The 6,981-nt window shown below is 46.3% G+C and overlaps 3 non-coding genes across 3 annotated transcripts; 2 read left to right on the top strand and 1 right to left on the bottom strand.

The window, feature by feature from the left end:
- Positions 1-807: 807 nt before the first annotated feature.
- trnaq-cug (transfer RNA glutamine (anticodon CUG)) lies at positions 808-879 on the bottom strand. Its single transcript has one exon. It is a non-coding gene; the product is annotated as a tRNA-Gln (tRNA).
- A 135-nt stretch (positions 880-1,014) lies between these two features.
- Positions 1,015-1,086, top strand: trnae-cuc (transfer RNA glutamic acid (anticodon CUC)). The gene has a single exon. It is a non-coding gene; the product is annotated as a tRNA-Glu (tRNA).
- A 3,444-nt stretch (positions 1,087-4,530) lies between these two features.
- trnae-cuc (transfer RNA glutamic acid (anticodon CUC)) lies at positions 4,531-4,602 on the top strand. The gene has a single exon. It is a non-coding gene; the product is annotated as a tRNA-Glu (tRNA).
- Positions 4,603-6,981: the final 2,379 nt, after the last annotated feature.

Below are 6,981 nucleotides of genomic sequence, written 5' to 3'. Positions count from 1 at the left end.
CCGCAAAGGCACTCCAACCCTCAATCTTCCGATCCGAAGTCAGACCGAAGAGACTGTATGATGTTTTAGATTAAAGATAGTATGCAGACCGAGCAAGTTAGATTTATCGAGCTAGCAAACAGCCATTGAGGCACCTGTTCGGGACGTACCCTGTAGACATTCCTGTCAACGATAAAAGGATCAAACGGTGGAGAAAAAGCCCGCAGGATGTTTGTCAAAACTCTGTTTGTGGACTGAATGGCTTTCCCAGATTGGCAGGGACTGTTTTTGGTATTGACTGAGGGACAGTTGTAAAAGACAACCTCTCACCGGACCTCTGGCATACACCAAAGAAAGCCACCCCACCTCTCCCCCGGATCTCACAAAACACAATCCCCCCCGCCCCCAGGGAAGACAGACCGCAATCGGACTCGGGCTTGCACCTTTTGATTGGATGAACGGCCGCAAACATTCTATGTCATTTTCTTTTAAAGCTTCACTCGTGCTTGTAAAAAACCGAGGTCTCACTGAAAGAATGCCCTGACGTGGTTGCTTCCAAGCTAGCTGGTTTACAAAGTTCCTTTTCGCTTTAACGATGATTTCCAAGAAGGGAAATAATCTATCTGTAATCTGTCAACACAGGCACCTTCTTCTCCGTTAAGCCACGCGGTCACCACCAGGAAGATGAACGCACCAGGCCGACCTGGAGTTTTCACCAATTCGTCTCCAAGCCTCCCAAGAGGGAACATAAACAGGCCTTATTCGCAGACACAGGCCCTCAGGCAGGGAGACCACCGGGTCACCGCTGCTGCCCCTGCCAAGGGCCCCAGGTCCCACCGAGACTTGAACTCGGATCGCTGGATTCAGAGTCCAGAGTGCTAACCATTACACCATGGAACCAAGCCCACTGCCCACCTCTTGCCCGTGATGAAGGTTTGTGTTCTACGCACACGTCTCGCTCTGTCGCACGGCCAAGTCCAGAGTGAGCCAAGTTGCGCCCAGAGTGCTGCGTGTGGCGGGTCACTTCCGGAGCTGTCTCTGGTGGTCTAGTGGTCAGGATTCGACGCTCTCACCGCCGCGGCCCGGGTTCGATTCCCGGTCAGGGAAGGTGGATCTGTTGCTCTTCCCCTAGGACCTGTATGGTGCATTTTCTCTCTCTCTATCTGTGATTAAATCCTTACCTATATACATATGTCCATGAACGTTTCTGGTAACTCATGTAAATCACATCACACGACGGGCAGTCATCTATTCGGTCACTTTGAAAGTTTTGCTCATGACAATCCTTTTCTATTGCGGCACGATGGCTGCCACCGATGAAGGAAAGTCATCCGCAGTTGGCTGCAAGCTTGCCTGAAGCGCAGGAAAGGACTTACTCGCGACGTGCCACTTAAAGACTGAAGAAGTGGGGGTCGGCCTCACCGAGAGCCCTGAGGATTAGCTCACGTGGTAGAGCGCTCGCTTAGCATTGTAGCGTTATGTTGGGTGTTTTTGGATAAGAGTATCTGGGCTCTGAGCTGAAGCACTGATCTAAAGAAAACCTCTCCCCCCGAAAGTTATCAGATTCCCTTAGCTCATCAGCTTGGAACTGGTTTGCATCAAAGTGACAGTTTTGGGGAGGATGGCACCAAGAAGAGGCCAAATAGTTTGGAATTCTGCTATGAGATGTCTGGAGAAAGGGGCCTGTAGGTGATAAAAACTCATTGAAGTGGACGAGAGCTGAAATCCCGACATAGAGCTACGAACCCAGGCCAACCGGCATTTCCAAAAGATGGCATGGATTGACATCAGTCATAAATCAAGCCCCCCTCCAATAGGACACTGGGGGCTGAAACCGAAATCCAATATCAAAAACTCAAGAACCAATCACCTCTTGATCTGACAGACTATAAGGAACAGCGGGCAGTCTTTCTCGCTCTCTCTCACCTGAACCAGTAACTCGCTGCCACAGCTCAACCTGTAGCTCTGTTGCCAGAACCGGAACCAGAAACCAACTAAGTCTTTTCCGGCAACAGAAGAGTTAAACTTGGAGAAGGAGATTGAGCCGTACGAAGAATTCTTTTAAAGGACTTTATTAAATAAAGAACTTTACAGACTGCGCTGCCCGCCTGTGCCCACCTGATCAGTGGAGTTTTACAGCTGGACAATTGACTAAGTCGACTGTATACGAAAGTGTCAGTCATTTAAATAGCTATTTGAGTCTTAAGAAACTTGACCCTTGGAACAAACATGGCCCTGCTTTCCTCAAAGACTTTGTCTTCAAATAAGTACGGTGAGAGACCCTGCTTGCCAAGAAGATTTTGTGCACAACCTTGGAGCCTTCAAACCAGTGGAAAATCTGTTTGGAAACGACTCTACTTTCGCGAAACCCCAACTTCCAGGTGTATCGACTGAGTGGAAGTTCTTGGACAAAGCCGAACCGGACTGCCTTTGTTCCAAACCACACGGACCTCGTGCCGTGTGCTGTTATCTGAGCCCGAAGCCAGAGAGGCCTCTCTGCGACGAAGTTCAGATAAGTTTAACAGTTTGGAGTTCATGATTCATGACATTTGAGAAATCAATTAGAAATGTTAATCTGTGATTCATAACTCTAGAATGTGTAATATCATTTAGTTTTCTTAAATATAAATGTGTGTTGCATTAAACTGTTTTGTTGATCATTTTAGAAATAAAATCTGTCAACGCCGAGAAATATCTTCTCATTCCTGTTTAACTGTTTAGTCTGAAATTGACACAAGTTAATAGACATTAGATTATTGGTGGCCCTGCCTATCCTTAATCATTGAATAATAATCAGTTAAGGGAAATTGTGGTAACAAGTAATGATAGGATCTTTCTCGGCACCTAAACGTGAATGAGACTGATATATATATAACGATAAGTTACCTGACATAAATACTAACCTGCGTAGTTATTTAATGTCTGACTAATAATACTAACGAGAGACTCACCTTCGTCTTAGTAACCGGTATTGTAGTCAATGTGTTTATAACCTTTTTTGTTTAACGATTTGTGTTATCATATGTGATCCCATGGTCTTTGATTTGGTCACGGAAGTGATTTGTCTTCGATTTGTTGATCTAGAGTTGAATTGTAATTAGTTTTTCCCTTTTGTATAATTAGTGTAGTGCTACATTTAGTCTTTGTTTTGAATACATTTGACAATTTATATCTTTGGAATTGGTGTCTGCGTCCAATTATTACAGAAATTGAGTTCTACAAGATTCCAGGATTCGTGATAAGGTGATACTATAAATTCACTTCTTTAATTGAAATGTATAAGTGTACCTTACGCTACAGCATGCGAGAGGCAGCGGGATCGATGCCCGCATTCTCCAAGGCCTCAGGCGCTCGTGCCCCGGTTTCGGGGGAGAGTCGCTCACTTTTCTTGCCGCAGACACAGGCGCAAGGCATTGCCTGTTTGCCGTAAGGTTATCAGACACAACGCGCCGGCGACGGCTGCAGCATTAGCACGCCGGCTGGCCCTTCCGAAGTTCCCCAAAAACGACCGAGATGCCGCTTCGACGTCGTAACCCCTGGAACGACCGCAATGGCACTCCAACCCTCAATCTTCCGATCCGAAGTCAGACCGAAGAGACTGTATGATGTTTTAGATTAAAGATAGTATGCAGACCGAGCAAGTTAGATTTATCGAGCTAGCAAACAGCCATTGAGGCACCTGTTCGGGACGTACCCTGTAGAAATTCCTGTCAACGATAAAAGGATCAAACGGTGGAGAAAAAGCCCGCAGGATGTTTGTCAAAACTCTGTTTGTGGACTGAATGGCTTTCCCAGATTGGCAGGGACTGTTTTTGGTATTGACTGAGGGACAGTTGTAAAAGACAACCTCTCACCGGACCTCTGGCATACACCAAAGATAGCCACCTCACCTCTCCCCCGGATCTCACAAAACACAATCCCCCCCGCCCCCAGGGAAGACAGACCGCAATCGGACTCGGGCTTGCACCTTTTGATTGGATGAACGGCCGCAAACATTCTATGTCATTTTCTTTTAAAGCTTCACTCGTGCTTGTAAAAAACCGAGGTCTCACTGAAAGAATGCCCTGACGTGGTTGCTTCCAAGCTAGCTGGTTTACAAAGTTCCTTTAACAATGATTTCCAAGAAGGGAAATAATCTATCTGTAATCTGTCAACACAGGCACCTTCTTCTCCGTTAAGCCACGCGGTCACCACCAGGAAGGTGAACGCACCAGGCCGACCCGGAGTTTTCGCCAATTCGTCTCCAAGCCTCCCAAGAGGGAACATAAACAGGCCTTATTCGCAGACACAGGCCCTCACGCAGGGAGACCACCGCTTCACCGCCGCTGCCCCTGCCAAGGGCCCCAGGTCCCACTGAGACTTGAACTCGGATCGCTGGATTCAGAGTCCAGAGTGCTAACCATTACTCCATGGGACCAAGCCCGCTGCCCTCCTCTTGCCCGTGACGAAGGTTTCTGCTCTACGCACACGTCTCATCTGTTGCACGGCCAAGTCCATATTGAGCCAAGTTGCGCCCAGAGTGCTGCGTGTGGCGGGTCACTTCCGGAGCTGTCCCTGGTGGTCTAGTGGTCAGGATTCGGCGCTCTCACCGCCGCGGCCCGGGTTCGATTCCCGGCCAGGGAAGGTGGATCTGTTGCTCTTCCCATAGGACCTGTGTGGTGCATTTTCTCTCTCTCTATCTGTGATTAAATCCTTACTTATATACATATGTCCATGAACGTTTCTGGAGCTCATGTAAATCACATCACACGACGGGCCGTGATCTTTTCGGTCACTTTGAAAGTTTTGCTCATGACAATCCTTTTCTATTGCGGCACGATGGCTGCCACCGAGGAAGGAAAGTCGTCCGCAGTTGGCTGCAAGCTTGCCTGAAGCGCAGGAAAGACTTACTCGCGACGTGCCACTTAAAGACTGAAGAAGTGGGGGTCGGCCTCACCGAGAGCCCTGAGGATCAGCTCACGTGGTAGAGTGCTAGCTTAGCATTGTAGCGTTATGTTGGGTGTATTTGGATAAGAGCATTTGGGCTCTGAGCTGAAGCACTGATCTAAAGAAAACCTCTCCCCCCCAAAGTTATCAGATTCCCTTAGCTCATCCGCTTGGAACTGGTTTGCATCAAAGTGACAGTTTTGGGGAGCATGGCACCAAGAAGAGGCCAAATAGTTTGGAATTCTGCTATGAGATGTCTGGAGAAAGGGGCCTGTAGGTGATAAAAACTCTTTGAAGTGGACGAGAGCCGAAATCCCGACATAGAGCTACGAACCCAGGCCAACCGGCATTTCCAAAAGATGGCATGGATTGACATCAGTCATAAATCAAGCCCCCCCCAATAGGACACTGGGGGCTGAAACCGAAATCCAATCTCAAAAACTCAAGAACCAATCACCTCTTGATCTGACAGACTATAAGGAACAGCGGACAGTCTTTCTCGCTCTCTCTCACCTGAACCAGTAACTCGCTGCCACAGCTCAACCTGTAGCTCTGTTGCCAGAACCGGAACCAGAAACCAACTAAGTCTTTGCCGGCAACAGAAGAGTTAAACTGGGAGAAGGAGATTGAGCCGTACGAAGAATTCTTTTAAAGGACTTTATTAAATAAAGAACTTTACAGACTGCGCTGCCCGCCTGTGCCCACCTGATCAGTGGAGTTTTACAGCTGGACAATTGACTAAGTCGACTGTATACGAAAGTGTCAGTCATTTAAATAGCTATTTGAGTCTTAAGAAACTTGACCCTTGGAACAAACACGGCCCTGCTTTCCCCAAAGACTTTGTCTTCAAATAAGTACGGTGAGAGACCCTGCTTGCCAAGAAGATTTTGTGCACAACCTTGGAGCCTTCAAACCAGTGGAAAATCTGTTTGGAAACGACTCTACTTTCGCGAAACCCCAACTTCCAGGTGTATCGACTGAGTGGAAGTTCTTTGACAAAGCCGAACCAGACTGCCTTTGTTCCAAACCACACGGACCTCGTGCCGTGTGCTGTTATCTGAGCCCGAAGCCAGAGAGGCCTCTCTGCGACGAAGTTCAGATAAGTTTAACAGTTTGGAGTTCATGATTCATGACATTTGAGAAATCAATTAGAAATGTTAATCTGTGATTCATAACTCTAGAATGTGTAATATCATTTAGTTTTCTTAAATATAAATGTGTGTTGTATTAAACTGTTTTGTTGATAATTTTAGAAATAAAATCTGTCAACGCCGAGAAATATCTTCTCATTCCTGTTTAACTGTTTAGTCTGAAATTGACACAAGTTAATAGACATTAGATTATTGGTGGCCTTGCCTATCCTTAATCATTGAATAATAATCAGTTAAGGGAAATTGTGGTAACAAGTAATGATAGGATCTTTCTCGGCACCTAAACGTGAATGAGACTGATATATATATATAACGAGAAGTTACCTGACATAAATACTAACCTGCGTAGTTATTTAATGTCTGACTAATAATACTAACGAGAGACTCACCTTCGTCTTACTAACCGGTATTGTAGTCAATGTGTTTATAACCTTTTTTGTTTAACGATTTGTGTTATCATATGTGATCCCATGGTCTTTGATTTGGTCACGGAAGTGATTTGTCTTCGATTTGTTGATCTAGAGTTGAATTGTAATTAGTTTTTCCCTTTTGTATAATTAGTGTAGTGCTACATTTAGTTTTTGTTTTGAATACATTTGACAATTTATATCTTTGGAATTGGTGTCTGCGTCCAATTATTACAGAAATTGAGTTCTACAAGATTCCAGGATTCGTGATAAGGTGATACTATAAATTCACTTCTTTAATTGAAATGTATAAGTGTACCTTACGCTACAGCATGCGAGAGGCAGCGGGATCGATGCCCGCATTCTCCAAGGCCTCAGGCGCTCGTGCCCCGGTTTCGGGGGAGAGTCGCTCACTTTTCTTGCCGCAGACACAGGCGCAAGGCATTGCCTGTTTGCCGTAAGGTTATCAGACACAACGCGCCGGCGACGGCTGCAGCATTAGCACGCCGGCTGGCCCT

This window comes from Amia ocellicauda, unplaced genomic scaffold (genome assembly GCF_036373705.1).
Source record: "Amia ocellicauda isolate fAmiCal2 unplaced genomic scaffold, fAmiCal2.hap1 HAP1_SCAFFOLD_125, whole genome shotgun sequence".
Classification (NCBI taxonomy): Eukaryota; Metazoa; Chordata; class Actinopteri; order Amiiformes; family Amiidae; genus Amia; species Amia ocellicauda.
This window is presented reverse-complemented; position numbering and strand designations above follow the sequence as displayed.